At 50.0% G+C, this 17,025-nt stretch overlaps 1 protein-coding gene across 1 annotated transcript in view; it reads right to left on the bottom strand.

The window, feature by feature from the left end:
* Positions 1-17,025, bottom strand: part of LOC308593047 (fucolectin-like) — a 71,597-nt gene that overhangs the window by 30,876 nt on the left and 23,696 nt on the right. The window lies entirely within an intron of this gene.

Here is a 17,025-nt window from a genome sequence, read left to right as displayed (position 1 = left end):
TGGCAACCCTGGTTGTATCTTGTCGTGTGGTTTTGCTTTTCATGCTGCATTTCTCTTCTTCGCTGTCATAGTATCTCATGAAATAAAGATTGAAAAAGCTTTTGCAATTCCAGGCTGCATCAAAAGAAGTCTAGTGTCCCAATTAAGGGAAGTCATAAAGGTAAAGGTAAAGGTACCCCTGCCCGTACGGGCCAGTCGTGTCCGACTCTAGGGTTGTGTGCTCATCTCGCTCTAGAGGTCATGAGCCGGCGCCGTCCACAGACACTTCCGGGTCACGTGGCCAGCGTGACAAGCTGCTCTGGCGAGCCAGCACCAGCGCAGCACTCGGAAACGCCGTTTACCTTCCCGCTATAAAGTGGTACGTATTTATCTACTTGCACTTAATGGTGCTTTCGAACTGCTAGGTTGGCAGGAGCTGGGACCAAATGACGGGAGCTCACCCCGTCGCGGCGGGGATTCGAACTGCCGACCATACGATCGGCAAGTCCTAGGCACTGAGGTTTTACCTACAGCGCCACCCGCGTCCCTTAAGGGAAGTCATAGCACCACTCTATTCAGCCTTGGCCAGAGCCTACCTGGAGCCCTTTGTCCAGTTCTGGGCACCACAGTTTGAGAGGATAAGGACAAGCTGGAAGGTGTGCCAAGAAGGGCGACTAAGAAGATGAAGAGCCTGGAAATCAAGTCTTGTGATGAACTGTTGAAAGGATTGGATATGTTTAGCTTGGAGAAGAGACACGGAGGGGTGACATGAGAGCCATATTCAAAGGCCTGCAGGCCTGTCCCATGGAGGAAATTGGTTTTATGTTGCTCCAGAGGGGAGAACTCGAACCAGTGGATTCAGATGACAAGAAAGGAGATTGCAATTAAACCTTAGGAAGAATTTTCTGGTGAATGGAGTCACCTGAAAGCATAATGGACTCCTTCCTTTGGGACTTCAAAGAACTGGGTCTGTGCAAACTACAGTGGTACCTCTGGTTACGTACTTAATTCGCAAGATCACAGTTATTTCATCCAAGATCACATTACTGTAGTTGAATATGGAAAGTGAAATTACTACATGCAGCCGCTGGGAGAGATCATCAGGGGGTTTGGGCTGGGTGCTTATCAGTATGCGGATGACACCCAGCTCTACCTCTCTTTCACATCGGAACCAGTGAACATGGTGAAGGTCCTGTGTGAGTGTCTGGAGGCAGTTGGAGGATGGATGGCAGCTAACAGATTGAGGTTGAATCCTGACAAGACAGAAGTACTGTTTTGGGGGGACAGGGGGCAGGCGGGTAAGGGGGACTCCCTGGTCCTGAATGGGGCAACTGTGCCCCTGAAGGACCAGGTGCGCAGCCTGTTGTCATTTTGGACTCACAACTGTCCATGGAGGAGCAGGTCCATTCTGTGTCCAGGGCAGCTGCTTATCAGCTCCATCTGGTACGCAGGATGAGACCCTATCTGCCCGCAGACTGCCTCGCCATAGTAGTGCATGCTCTGGTTATCTCCCGCTTGGACTACTGCAATGCGCTCTACGTGGGGCTACCTTTGAAGGTGACCCGGAAACTGCAATTAATCCAGAATGCGGCAGCTAGACTGGTGACTGGGAGCGGCCACTGAGACCACATAACAACGGTCTTGAAAGACCGACATTGGCTCCCAGTACGTTTCTGAGCCCAATTCAAAGTGTTGGTGCTGACCATGAAAGCTCTAAATGGCCTCGGTCCAGTATACCTGAAGGAGCGTCTCCACCCCCATCGTTCTACCTGGACACTGAGGTCCAGTGCCAAGGGCCTTCTGGCGGTTCCCTCACTGCAAGAAGCCAAATTACAGGGAAACAGGCAGAGGGCCTTCTCGGTAGTGGCGCCCTCCCTGTGGAACGCCCTCCCACCAGATGTCAAAGAGAACAACAAGTACCAGACTTTTAGAAGACATCTGAAGGCAGCCCTGCTTAGGGAAGCTTTTAATGTTTAACAGATTATTGCATTTTAATATTTTGTTGGTAGCTGCCCAGAGTGGCTGAGGAAACCGTCAGACGGGTGAGGTATAAATAATTATAATTATAATTACTATTGTTATTAGAGAGCCCACATGGCAAGGGCTTGAGGCATAGCACAGCAGGGCAGGAGGTGCCAGAGGTCCTGTTGGTTCTGGCTAGGGCTGCCTGACTTTCCCAAGTCAACTGCTGCTGGGCTCTTTGTATCCTTCCACAACTGTGGTGCAAAGATGAAACTTCTCTTCTCCCAACATTGTTGTCCTACTGTAAAACTCCCTCCCCATATCAACTGTTTTTTTAAAAAAAAATACCCCAAACCACTCACAACACCACACACTTAATGTCATGTGCAGTTAGGTCCTCAGAATGTTGAATTCCAAAAATATTTCTAGACTCTTTTTCCTTTTCGCTGTATTGTATTTATGTATTACATGCATATCTTCCAAGGATCTCGACGTGGTCGTCCTCCTCCCCACCACAACCCTGTGAGGAGGACCAGGTTGAGACCCTCCTGGCACCAGGTCGAGGGATGGTGTAAAGTTGCCCCAGCGATGGGAGGGGGGAAGTGGTGTGTTGGGGGGGAGCAGGGGGTAGATCAGGATCTACTGAGTGATTCGTGGTATATCTCCTAGGACTTGTTGGTTTGTTTGTTTCATAACATTTATATACCGCTTGGTTTTAGAAAAAAACAACTTGCAGCGCTTTTTGTGGTCCCGGATTGTTTAACAAGAGCTTTCAAATTCAGCTATTGGAACAGATGAAGGCTGGTTTTTGGCGGGGAGGGGGAAACCAGGAATCGCTCTCTGCGTTTGAGAAACAGGAGCTTGTCTCTAGGACTGAAAACAAATACTTGGCCTCAGAGACTGCTGCAGGTGTCTCCTGCTTGCCTCTCAAGGATCTCTCGACCCCTTTTTCTGAGCTTGATCTAAAGCAAAAAGCAACAACACACCTTTCCCTGCCTGGCTGATCTTAGCAATATGCGCTTTACTCATCAGCCAGCCGTCGGTTCGTCTCCTGCGTGGCCCTCATGCCACCGACTGGGGCGTCTCGAGAGGCTTTTCAGACGGATACCGTACACCCCCTGCGTGTTTGATTTGGGCTGGGGACCTGCGAGGCCATGAAATGGGGTGGGGGCGGTCGAATTTAGGAGCCTCCGGCCTCTCCCGAGTGGCGAAAAGAGTCGGGGCATCCACCCAGATTCTTTGGTCGTCTGAACTTTGGCAGTCCCGTGTCGTCTTCCCACTTGCCGCGTGCCCCAGCAGAAGGCTCCCTCGGTCCAAGGAGGATGGCGGGCGAAGAGAGGGCTAACGGTGGAGGCATAAATGCTTCTGGATGGCAGCGGCTGATGGAGGAAGACGCTCTTGCTCTCGGATTCTGCTTGCGCGTTTTCTGCAAGAGGCACCTGGGTGACAACGTGAAAACACGAGGCTGCATGGATCCAGCCGTCTCTTCTGATGCTGCTCTGTTCCTCTAAATCGCCCCCACTCCACCCCCGGCAGCACAGACGCGTCTCCCCGCAGTACCGGCTCTTTCGGCCGCCAAGGCAGGAGCTGAGCTCTGTCCGCCCTCGCCGAGGCTCCTCCTTGCGCCGTCGGTGGCTTTGGCTTCTCCGCCGCGCAGCCGACCTCTCCGGCTGCCCCGGGGCGAGAAGATAAGTGGGGGCGGGCGGAGGAGGGCAGCGCGGGCCGCTATAAAAGCGGCGGCCTCTGCAGGGCTCTCAGCTTCGCCACCTCCCGCCACCCATCGAGCAGGTCGATCCTCGCCTGCTGCCAACGTGGTGCTGACTGCTAGAGAGCGCACGGCGATCCAGTTCGGGTTCCCCTCGAGCGACGATCTGGGCGGCGAAGCGCTGGACAGGTAGGCTCGACGGGGCGGCCAAGGGAGAGAAGCCCAGTCTGGTTCCTCCCGCCCGGTCCCTTTTCCTGACGGCCCCCTTCTCTCCCCTTAGGCTTTTCCGGGTCTTCCCGTTGACCAGGATCTACTACTCGGGCTTCAACCCATTCCCCGGCTCCAACGACAGCGCCATCATGAACATGGACAACACCCGCATGGATCCCAGCGATCTGCACACCTCCAACCTCCGCGTGGACCCCTTGAACTTCAAGGCAAGCGCGCCGACGGGGCGGGAGAGGGCCAGGAGCGCGCGCCTTGGGTCTTCCCTTGAGCCTCCTCCCCCGAACGACCCCCCCCAACCTCACCCCCCCCTCTCTCTCTCCTTTCCAGTTTCTGCCCAGGCGCATGCACGTGCCACTGGCTTCCAGTCCTCTGACATTTCCTCCTTTTTAAAGCTGCTATTTGCTGCCCTGATGCACCTGGGAATAAGCATCCTTTTATTAGGGGGGGGGGAGTATTATCGGATGCTTTCAAAGTGAACACAACAAATTGATCGTGCCGGAAGAGCCCGGCCGCTGCCTACTAAAAGTTTTCTCTCAAAATACAAATAAAATAAGGAAAGAGCTAAGAAAGGGTGCCGGGGCGACCGCTGCCTGCTCAGACGGACCCCCGAAGGCCACCCCTGTCCCGGGACGGAGGCGGGCCTCTTCGCCGCTGCCTCGGCATGGGGGCGCCCGCCCTCCCAGCCGTGGGCCCAGGACTCCGCCCTCGAGGGGCACCCCAAGTGGGGACGGGCAGACGCCCTGCAGCGCCCCTCCTGCCCCGCCGAGCCCTTGGCATGGAGCAGCATGACTCCTTAGGTGGGCGAGAGGGCCGCCCGTCCTTCTCGCCAGAGCTGCTCCAGAGCACTCTGCACATGCTCACGTGCACCCGCCCTACTGCTCAGAGGCACTCCCGCCTTTTCTCCGCATGGACCCGCCCGCACAAACGACCCTTCCCTGGAAAGCCTTTGGGGCTGACGCTTGTGGGGCGGGGAGCTGCGGGGTGCGCCTGTCTCCGGCTCTTGTGCTTTGACCGGGCCAAGGTCTCACGTCCCAGGGACCCACACACACGTGTCATCTTTAATGGCGTTATGCAACCCTCCTTTGGCGCTTAGGCGCAAAACACCGAAGGAGAGCAGCGCAGGGTACCGAGCCGCGGGGACGCAAAATAATGATAATGATAATGATTATTTATTGAATTTATATGCCGCCCTATACCCAGAGGTCTCAGGGCGGCGGTTCACAGAAATGATCAGCCTAAAAACCTCAATGTATATAATCAAAATTGAAACAACCCAATAATACCCTCCCAAAATCAGAATGAATGAATGTATGAATGAAGTTTTTGTAATGTAATTTTAAGCGAGCCTATTGAGAAGATCTGCAAAAAAGCGGCCGTACCAAGAGGAATTATTGCGAAAATAATACAGTGGTACCTCGGGTTACATACGCTTCAGGTTACAGACTCCGCTAACCCAGAAATAGTACCTCGGGTTAAGAACTTTGCTTCAGGATGAGAACAGAAATCGCGCGACGGCGACGGGAGGCCCCATTAGCTATAGTGGTGCTTCACGTTAAGAACAGTTTCAGGTTAAGAACGACTTAAGTACGTAACCAGAGGTAGCACTTTATATATTTAGGGAACTACTCCGCAAGCGGGTTGTGAGCTACTCCGCAAGCGGGTTGTGAGGACTACCCGGAGTAGGCATGTGGCGGCCCAGGCAGAGCGCAGTTCAAAGACTCTGGAGTGCCTGTTTGGGGGTGGAGAGAAATGTGGGGGGCAGCTGTGAGCCTCCCCTGGTCTTGCGCGGGGGGCGCCGCCGCCGGCATCCCAGCAACGGTGACGGGGGTGGGCGCCGCTGGACGGCTTCCATGGGCCGCGCCAAAGAGGCTAGCGAGCCTCGCCCAGGCAGCCCCCTGGAGCCCCCTGGCCAGGGACCCGCCGAGTTCAGCATCTGGGGAGGGAGAGAGCCTGCTCCGCCCAGTGGCATAGCGTGGGTTGTCAGCACCCGGGGCAAGGCAAGTAATTTGCGCCCCCTAACCCGTGGATTTGCGCCCCCTAACCCTAACCCCCAGGTGTTGCACCCGGTGCGGCCGGCCCCCCCTGCACCTCCCACGCTACGCCACTGGCTCCGCCGAACCCCCGAGGATGGAGTCCGGCGCGTCGAGGAATGGAGAGAGAAGGCAGCTGTCCTTGGGGGCGTCGGCGAGGAAAGACGGATGTCAGAACATCAGAAAGGCAACAGTGGCCAACCGGATGCCCGTAGGAAACCAGCAGGCAGGATCCGAGCCCAGGAGCGACACTCTCCCGTCCTGTGGTTTCCCGTAACGTATTCAGAAGCATGGCTGCCTCTGACTGTGGAGGGCAGAGGGAGCCTTCGTGGCTGGTAGCCCTCGATAGACCCTTTCCTCCTCCTCCTCCTCCTCCTCCTCCTCCTCCTCCTCCTCCTCCTCCTCCTCCATGAATTTATACGATCCTTTTGTCAAGCCGTCCAGGCTGGCGCCCATCGCCTGCCTCCTGTGGCAGCGAGAGGCAGGAAAAAACTTTCCTCTTTCCACTTTTTCCAGGCTGTGCTTAACATTCTAAACTTCCCCCAAGTCTCGTTTTATTCGCCTTTTCTCTAAACCAGCCTCAAACACGCAACTTTCTCCCACAGGGCCGTCGCTCCGGCGCCTTGATCATTTTGTGGCCCTTTCCTGAACCTTTTCCAGCTCTACAATATCCTGCGGTCGCCCCGTAGATTTGAATAATGGCATTATGAGATGGGTAGCTACTTTATTGTCAATTCCTTTCCTAATGATCCTTAGCGCGGAGGTTGCCTTTTCCACAACTGCCGCGCACGCAGGGCGCATCTTCATCCGTATCTCCGCTAGGACCACAAAGTCGCGATCCTGGCCACTCTCTGCCAGTTCAGACTCCATAAACATATGTGACATTTAGACTTTTCGCCCTCGTGTATTGTAGACACTTGTCTACAATGAATTGCCTTTGTCATTCTTCCGCCCATTCGCTCCGTTTGGAGAGGTCTTTCTGTAGAGCTCCATTGTAACCCTTTGGTTACATTGACCCTGAACAGTTTAGTGCCTCCAGCAAACGTCGCCACTTCGCCACTCATCTATAACTCTAGGGTCGTTTATAAAGCACAGGTCCCGATCCTTGGGGGACTCCACTTTCTACATCTCTCCATTGGCGTCCAGGTCCATTTCTCCCTGCATCCGGAAACTTAGCCAACTCCTGATCCGGAAGAGGACCTCTCTGCTCTTAGAATCATGGAATTGAAGAGTTGGAAGGGACCTAAAATTAATGTAAATTAATGTAATTAATTTTATAATGAATGATTTTAGAGTGTTGTTTATGCTGTACTTTTGTACTGTTTCATTGTTGTTAGCCGCCCTGAGCCTGGCTTCGGCTGGGGAGGGCGGGATATAAATAAAATTTTATTATTATTATTATTATTATTATTATTATTATTATTATTATTATTATTATTATTATTATTATTATTATTATTATCTGTTCCAACCCAGGAACGGCAGGGAAAGCAGCTCCTCTTATTCCTTGACTGCTAAGTTTACTCGGGAGTAGTTGGTGAGGTACTTTGTCGAAAGGCTCTTGAAAGCCTGTTACTCGTTTGCAGTGTCAGGTAGGTAGCCGTGTTGGTTTGACGCAGTACCTCTGCAAACGAAATAAAAAATCAGAAAAATAGTCCAGTAGCACCTTAGAGACCAACTAAGTTTGTTCTTGGTATGAGCTTTCGTGTGCATCTAACGCTCCCCCTCTGCCTCTCCCGCAGCCGCTGAGCCACTGCAACCTGGTGTCCACCGCCGCCAACCAACCGGAGCTCCTCACGATCAGCACCGTCATCCGCGAATTGGACAACTTCCTGCTCCGCGTCGCCGCTGTGCTGGTCACCAGGGTCCGCTAGGTCCCACGAAGCCCGCACCTGCCACAGAGCAGCCGCCTCGACGCCGCCCCGCGACCCCCAAACACCCCAATAAACCTGCTCTTGACTCGCCCTGATCTCTCGCGTCTTCTTGCGCTCAAATTGGAGGCGGGCGGGAAGAAGGGGACCCTGGGGGCCTGGACGCAGGGCCCTCTTTAGCATATGTGGTGCCGGGGTGCAAAAATCCGCCCAGCGGGGGGGGGGCATTTAGTTCTGCTACCCAGACAGCTCCGAAGGAGAAGCAGTGAGGAGGAAGGAGCCCATGGGCTGAGGGATCGGCCAAAACTTTTTGCCAGACTCTCCAGGACGTGTCTGGAAGGTCAGGGAAGCGCGGCCGGCGGCCGGCGTTTTCCCTGCTTCCTGGATGGAGGCGAAGGAAAAAGAGTGCGTGGGAAGAGGGAAAGGAGCGGGGGAATGGAACGTTTCCTCCCCAGAACTAAACTGTTGGCTTGAAGGAAAAGGCGAGTTTGGCGAGCCTGGCGCTTGCCCTCCCGCTCGGCCTTCCTGCCTGACCTGGGCTGCCAGCTCTCTTCCAGTTCTTGAGCTGGAGGGAGAGGCAAATATTTCATCTTCTCTGCTAGATCAACTTAAAAGCCAGTTATGTCAGTGTCAACCTTGGGTGTTTTCACACCTGAGGTTTTTCTTCTTTTGAACTGTTTTAGAACCTGCTTTTCAGCTTCAAAACAAGCTCCTCAATGTGAGAAACAAAAAAGTTAATAACTGCTTATACAAAAATGAATTAAAATAAAAATCATGATGGCAATCCATGAACAGAACATTGACCACAAACTGCCATCGAAAAATGTTACAAAAAAAGAGACTCCACATGGACCCCTCCTGATGGATGCAATACCACACTAGATCTGTACTAAAATATCCACCTGATGAAGTTAAACAACAGATCAACAAAGCCAGACTGATAACTTGCGGCAAGACAGACCCAAAAGAGAAAATAACAGAACACCACTAGTAATCTCATACAGCTAAAACAGTTCAATGCATCATCAGAGATTTACAACCTCTCCTAGACAATGACAGTTCTCTTTCTCAAGCTCTGGGAGGAAGACCTTTCATTGCCTACAGACAGCCACCCAATCTTAAACAACTCCTCACCCATGTTAAGCAACAAGGCTTGACATGCACACTGGTACCAGAGCCTGCAATAAACCCAGATGCCAACTTGGCTGCCACATACACCTAGACAACACCATCACTGGACCAAACGACATCAAACATACCATCTCAGGCCTTCTAACATTGTGTATGCCATCAAATGCCAGCAGTCCCCTTCAGCTCTCTATATTGGACAAACAGGTCAAACCCTACCTACACCAAGCATAAAGGGACCCCTGACATTTAAGTTCAGTCACGAACGACTCTGGGGTTGCAGTGCTCATATCGCTTTAAAGGCCGAGGGAGCTGGTGTTTGTCCGCTTCTGCAGACAGTTTTTCCGGGTCACATGGCCAGCATGACTAAGTTGCTTCTGTTGGAACCAGAGCAGCCCATGGAAACACCATTTACCTTCCCACCGTAGTGGTACCTATTTACTTACTTGCACTTTGTGCTTTTGAACTGCTAGGTTGACAGGAGCTGGGACTGAACAATGGGAGCTCACCCCGTTGCGGGGATTCGAACCGCCAACCTTTCGATCAGCAAGCCCAAGCGGCACAATGGTTTGACCCACAGTGCACATAAATGGACATAAATCTGACACCAGGAATCAGTAGGAGAACACTTCCATCTCCCAGGACAGTCAATACAAGATCTCAAAGCAGCTGTATTATTACAAAAGAATTTCAGAAACAGATTTGAAAGAGAAGTTGTTGAATTACAACTTATTGTTGTTATTTAGTCATTTAGTCGTGTCCGACTCTTCATGAGCACATGGGCCAAAACTATGGAGAGACCTGGTCTGAATAGAAAAATTGGATTCTTATCTCATTACACACGCTAAAGCTATTTTTGGTCATCTGCAAACTATCCCTTGCTTTTTCCTGTAGGACTAATTGCAGTCGTTAACAGTTGTCAACAGGTTTACCATACCCACTGATCTAGATCAGGGTTCAGCAACCTTTTTCAGCCGTGGGCCGGTCCACCGTCCCTCAGACCATGTGGTGAGCCGGACTCCCATCGGTTCCTTCAGATGGAAAATGAATGACACCCTATTAAGAGATCAGGAGATTGTGAAGAAGGCCCAAAAAACCTTAAAAGATTATTTTGAAATAAATTTGAACACTACGGTGGAAAAAAGAATAATCTGGGACGCAAGTAAAGCCGTTATGAGAGGGTTTTTGATACAACAGAACATGATAAAGAAAAGACATTGGAATGAAAAAAAGGATAAGATTTTAGAGAAGATAAGAGATGGTGAGAAAAAATTGTGATCAAAACCAAAATCACAGGAGGTTCTGAGAGAAATTAAGTTCTACCAAGCACAATATGCTAAATTGATAAATCAAGAAGTTGAGTGGAAAATTAAACAAATGAAACAAAGATCATTTGAATCAGCGAATAAGTGTGGGAAACTGCTAGCTTGGCAGTTGAAAAAGAGACAAAAACTGAATACGGTTACAAACCTAGAGATTGAAGGGAGAAATATCCAGAAACCTGAGGAAATTAGAAAGTGTTTCCAGAGATACTTCAAACAACTTTATATGCAAGGGCCGCAAGAAGAGACGGAGATAGATCAATTCTTAAAAGCTAATGGGCTATCGAAATTATCTCAAGAAAAAAGAACAATCCTGAATTATAAGATAACTCAACAAGAAATTGAGGGTGCCATTCAGAATATGCAACTAGGCAAATCTCCAGGGCCAGATGGACTCACCTCCAAGTACTACAAGACATTGAAAGACTTCTTGATACAACCATTAATGGAGGTATGCAATCAGATTATGGAGGGGAAGAAGGCACCGGAATCGTGGAAAGAAGCTTTCATCACATTGATACCTAAAGTGGAAACTGAAAAGACCCAACTTAAGAACTACCGTCCCATCTCACTCCTAAATGTGGATTACAAAATTTTTGCAGATATCTTGGCAAGTAGACTTAAAAAAGTACTAAATGAAGTAATTCATAAAGATCAGGCAGGCTTTCTCCCAGGTAGACATTTGTTTGATAACACTAGGAATATCATTGATATTTTGGAACCTTTGCAAACTAATATCAATACAAAAGCAGTATTAATCTTTATAGATGCGGAGAAGGCCTTTGACAACATTTCTTGGAAGTTTATGAAGAAAAACTTGGAAGGGATGGGAGTGGGACGGGGGTTTGAAAATGGAATAGAGGCAATTTATTCAGAGCAAAAAGCTAAATTGATAGTTAACAATGTGGTGACAGAAGAGTTCAAAATTGAAAAACGAACACGACAAGGTTGCCCCTTATCCCCTCTGTTATTTATTTCTGTCCTGGAGGTGCTTTTGAACATGATTAGGGAGGACCGGTTGGTGCAAGGAATACAGGTAGGACTAATTGCAGTCGTTAACAGTTGTCAACAGGTTTACCATACCCATTGATCTAGATCAGGGTTCAGCAACCTTTTTCAGCCGTGGGCCGGTCCACCGTCCCTGGGCTATTTGTGGGGCTTAGGAATTCGTTCATTTCCTCCCACCACACCACACCACACCTGAAGTGCCTTTTCCAGTTGTCAATAATGCCCTGTAAAAAAACCCAACCATTAAAGGTAAATAATATGAACCAAATGCAGCCAGGGTACGTCTTGTTCGGTTTTCTCTGTCAGTGCCCACTTTTGCGCCTGCCAGGTCGCTGTGGGCATCACTCACCTGTCCCACACTTGGATGTCACGCTACCATCAAAGAGAAACTGCAGCATAGCTAAGTGGCAGGTGTGGTCAGCACACAGTGGAGAGTTGACCAAAACTGAGTGCAGGAGCATGTCTCCCCTCCTTTGGTTTCTGCGAAGAGACGGTGAGAGCAGGCCAGGGACTCATCTCGTCCAGCATCCTCTTCTCACAGTGGCCGACCAGATGCCTAACCCTGACCCTAATCGTAAAACCCTAACCTTAAACCCTTAACCCCTAACCCCAACCCCTATGCCTAACCCCCTAAACCTAAGCCCAAGCCTAAGCCTAAACCTAAGCCTAAGCCTAGCCCTAATACTTAAACCCTAACCCTTAACCCCTAACCCCAACCCCTAACCCTAATCCTAACCCTAACCCTAATCTTTAAACCCTTAACCCTTAGCCCTTAGCCCCTAATCCCTAACCCCTAACCCCTAACCCCTAACCCCAACCCCTAACCCCCAACCCCTAACCCTAACCCTAATCTTTAAACCCTTAACCCTTAGCCCCTAATCCCTAACCCCTAACCCCTAACCCCAACCCCTAACCCCAACCCCTAACCCTAACCCTAACCCTAATCTTTAAACCCTTAACCCTTAGCCCCTAATCCCTAATCCCTAACCCCTAACCCCTAACCCCTAACCCCAACCCCTAACCCCAACCCCTAACCCTAACCCTAACCCTAACCCTAACCCTAACCCTAATCTTTAAACCCTTAACCCTTAGCCCCTAATCCCTAATCCCTAATCCCTAACCCTAACCCCTAACCCTAACCCCTAACCCCTAACCCCAACCCCAACCCCTATGCCTAACCCCCTAAGCCTAACCCTAACCCTAATCCTAGCCCTAATACTTAAACCCTAACCCTTAACCCTAACCCCTAACCCCTAACCGCAACCCCTAACCCTAACCCTAATCTTTAAACCCTTAACCCTTAGCCCTTAGCCCCTAATCCCTAATCCCTAACCCCTAACCCCTAACCCCAACCCCTAACCCCCAACCCCTAACCCTAACCCTAATCTTTAAACCCTTAACCCTTAGCCCCTAATCCCTAACCCCTAACCCCTAACCCCTAACCCCAACCCCTAACCCTAACCCTAATCTTTAAACCCTTAACCCTTAGCCCCTAATCCCTAATCCCTAACCCTAACCCCTAACCCTAACCCCTAACCCCTAACCCCAACCCCTATGCCTAACCCCCTAAACCTAACCCTAACCCTAATCCTAGCCCTGATACTTAAACCCTTAACCCTTAACCCTTAACCCCTAAAGCTGGTTTCCTGAACTTGCTCTCATACCTTCCACCCACCACCAATGGGCCGGAGCAAGAGCCTGTTTCAAAGCACTTTGCAAATTTGAAGTAATTAAGCCTCATTAGCTCAAGGACAGTCATTACCACTCACCTATAACTCTTCAAGCCATTGTGTCACTTTGACAGCCATGAGGCAATAAAAAACCATTAAAGGTAAATAATATGAACCAAATGCAGCCAGGGTACGTCTTGTGTGGGTTTCTCTGTTTTCCTTGCCTCTGCCAGGTCGCTGGAGGCATCACTCACCTGTTCCACACTTGGATGTCACGCTACCATCAAAGAGAAACTGCAGCATAGCTAAGTGGCAGGTGTGGTTAGCACACAGTGGTGAGTTGACCAGTAATTTAAATCCTTCATTGTCTTCTAACAATAAATCAGCATATTTCAACCATTTACTCTCCATAGATTTATGCAATTCTTAATGAAATATGTATTTCATGTACAATGCGTGCACAGTTTTGAATAATGTCATGTAACCTTGTGCCATAAACTAAGCATTCCTGACTCTCTACAAAAATCTGTTCCCTACATTTTGGCAGTAGGATGCTGCGGTCTCATCTTGTTATGAGCCTTTGTATGCTTTCACAAGCAAATCCCATGTGAAGGCAACAAAATGATTGTGTGAATGTGAATGCAAAAAAGAAAGGTTATGTGATGCAACTTTGCTGTATAATACTGCAGGTGTGTGAAAGGTAATGTACTTAGCTCTGGGTAGCAGAGAACAGAGAGATTTACAAATGTGTGTGAGAGAGAAGTAGTCCAGAGATGTCCTCCTATTAGGCTGCAATGGATTGTAATGGATTGCTTTGAAGTCATTTCAGCACCAGGTGGGGGTGGGAATTCACCCTAAGTCCCCCCCCCAGTCCCGTCCTGTATTTTGCAAGAGCAAAGGTGGCAACCCTGGTTGTATCTTGTCATGTGGTTTTGCTTTTCATGCTGCATTTCTCTTCTTCGCTGTCATAGTATCTCATGAAATAAAGACTGAAAAAGCTATTGCAATTCCAGCCTGCATCAAAAGAAGTCTAGTGTCCCAATTAAGGGAAGTCATAAAGGTAAAGGTAAAGGTACCCCTGCCCGTACGGGCCAGTCGTGTCCGACTCTAGGGTTGTGTGCTCATCTCGCTCTAGAGGTCATGAGCCGGCGCCGTCCACAGACACTTCCGGGTCACGTGGCCAGCGTGACAAGCTGCTCTGGCGAGCCAGCACCAGCGCAGCACTCGGAAACGCCGTTTACCTTCCCGCTATAAAGTGGTACGTATTTATCTACTTGCACTTAAGAGTGCTTTCGAACTGCTAGGTTGGCAGGAGCTGGGACCAAATGACGGGAGCTCACCCCGTCGCGGCGGGGATTCGAACTGCCGACCATACGATCGGCAAGTCCTAGGCACTGAGGTTTTACCCACAGCGCCACCCGCGTCCCTTAAGGGAAGTCATAGCACCACTCTATTCAGCCTTGGCCAGAGCCTACCTGGAGCCCTTTGTCCAGTTCTGGGCACCACAGTTTGAGAGGATAAGGATAAGGAGTATAGCATCTAGATCAAGGGAAGTAATAGTGCCACTGTATTCTGCTCTGGTCAGACCTCACCTGGAGTACTGTGTCCAGTTCTGGGCACCACAATTCAAGAAGGACACTGACAAACTGGAACGTGTCCAGAGGAGGGCAACCAAAATGGTCAAAGGCCTGGAAACGATGCCTTATGAGGAACGGCTAAGGGAGCTGGGCATGTTTAGCCTGGAGAAGAGGAGGTTAAGGGGTGATATGATAGCCATGTTCAAATATATAAAAGGATGTCACATAGAGGAGGGAGAAAGGTTGTTTTCTGCTGCTCCAGAGAAGCAAACACGGAGCAATGGATCCAAAGTACAAGAAAGAAGATTCCACCTAAACATTAGGAAGAACTTCCTGACAGTAAGAGCTGTTTGACAGTGGAATTTGCTGCCAAGGAGTGTGGTGGAGTCTCCTACTTTGGAGGTCTTTAAGCAGAGGCTTGACAACCATATGTCAGGAGTGCTCTGATGGTGTTTCCTGCTTGGCAGGGGGTTGGACTCGATGGCCCTTGTGGTCTCTTCCAACTCTATGATTCTATGATTCTATGATTCTATGAAGGACAAGCTGGAAGGTGTGCCAAGAAGGGCGACTAAGAAGATGAAGAGCCTGGAAATCAAGTCTTGTGATGAACTGTTGAAAGGATTGGATATGTTTAGCTTGGAGAAGAGACACGGAGGGGTGACATGAGAGCCATATTCAAAGGCCTGCAGGGCTGTCCCATGGAGGAAACTTGTTTTATGTTGCTCCAGAGGGGAGAACTTGAACCAGTGGATTCAGATGACAAGAAAGGAGATTTCAATTAAACCTTAGGAAGAATTTTCTGGTGAATGGAGTCACTTGAAAGCATAATGGACTCCTTCCATTGGGACTTCAAAGAACTGGGTCTGTGCAAACTACAGTGGTACCTCTGGTTACGTACTTAATTCGCAAGATCACAGTTATTTCATCCAAGATCACATTACTGTAGTTGAATATGGAAAGTGAAATTCCTACATGCAGCCTCTGGGAGAGATCATCAGGGGGTTTGGGCTGGGTGCTCATCAGTATGCGGATGATACCCAGCTCTACCTCTCTTTCAAATCGGAACCAGTGAACATGGTGAAGGTCCTGTGTGAGTGTCTGGAGGTGGTTGGAGGATGGATGGCAGCTAACAGATTGAGGTTGAATCCTGACAAGACAGAAGTACTGTTTTGGGGGGGACAGGAGGTGGGCGGGTGTGGAGTACATGTGAAAAGGATCTAGGAGTCTTGGTTGACCACAAACTTGACATGAGCCAACAGTGTGACGCGGCAGCTAAAAAAGCCAATGCAATTCTGGGCCTCATCAATAGGAGTATAGCATCTAGATCAAGGGAAGTAATAGTGCCACTGTATTCTGCTCTGGTCAGACCTCACCTGGAGTGCTGTGTCCAGTTCTGGGCACCACAATTCAAGAAGGACACTGACAAACTGGAACGTGTCCAGAGGAGGGCAACCAAAATGGTCAAAGGCCTGGAAACGATGCCTTATGAGGAACGGCTAAGGGAGCTGGGCATGTTTAGCCTGGAGAAGAGGAGGTTAAGGGGTGATATGATAGCCATGTTCAAATATATAAAAGGATGTCACATAGAGGAGGGAGAAAGGTTGTTTTCTGCTGCTCCAGAGAAGCGGACACGGAGCAATGGAGCCAAACTACAAGAAAGAAGATTCCACCTAAAGATTAGGAAGAACTTCCTGACAGTAAGAGCTGTTTGACAGTGGAATTTGCTGCCAAGGAGTGTGGTGGAGTCTCCTACTTTGGAGGTCTTTAAGCAGAGGCTTGACAACCATATGTCAGGAGTGCTCTGATGGTGTTTCCTGCTTGGCAGGGGGTTGGACTCGATGGCCCTTGTGGTCTCTTCCAACTCTATGATTCTATGATTCTATGATTCTATGACTCCCTGGTCCTGAATGTGGTAACTGTGCCCCTGAAGGACCAGGTGTGCAGCCTGTTGTCATTTTGGACTCACAGCTGTCCATGGAGGCGCAGGTCCATTCTGTGTCCAGGGCAGCTGCTTATCAGCTCCATCTGGTACGCAGGATGAGACCCTATCTGCCCGCAGACTGCCTCGCCATAGTAGTGCATGCTCTGGTTATCTCCCACTTGGACTACTGCAATGCGCTCTACGTGGGGCTACCTTTGAAGGTGACCCGGAAACTGCAATTAATTCAGAATGCGGCAGCTAGACTGGTGACTGGGAGCGGCCACCGAGACCACATAACAACGGTCTTGAGAGACCGACATTGGCTCCCAGTACGTTTCTGAGCCCAATTCAAAGTGTTGGTGCTGACCATGAAAGCTCTAAATGGCCTCGGTCCAGTATACCTGAAGGAGCGTCTCCACCCCCATCGTTCTGCCTGGACACTGAGGTCCAGTGCCAAGGGCCTTCTGGCGGTTCCCTCACTGCAAGAAGCCAAGTTACAGGGAAACAGGCAGAGGGCCTTCTCGGTAGTGGCGCCCTCCCTGTGGAACGCCCTCCCACCAGATGCCAAAGAGAACAACAACTACCAGACTTTTAGAAGACATCTGAAGGCAGCCCTGTTTAGGG

The sequence above is a fragment of the Podarcis bocagei genome (genome assembly GCF_964188305.1).
Source record: "Podarcis bocagei genome assembly, chromosome: 8".
NCBI lineage: Eukaryota > Metazoa > Chordata > Lepidosauria > Squamata > Lacertidae > Podarcis > Podarcis bocagei.
Note: the sequence above shows the minus strand (reverse complement) of the source record. Positions and strands in the feature narration are given on the sequence as shown.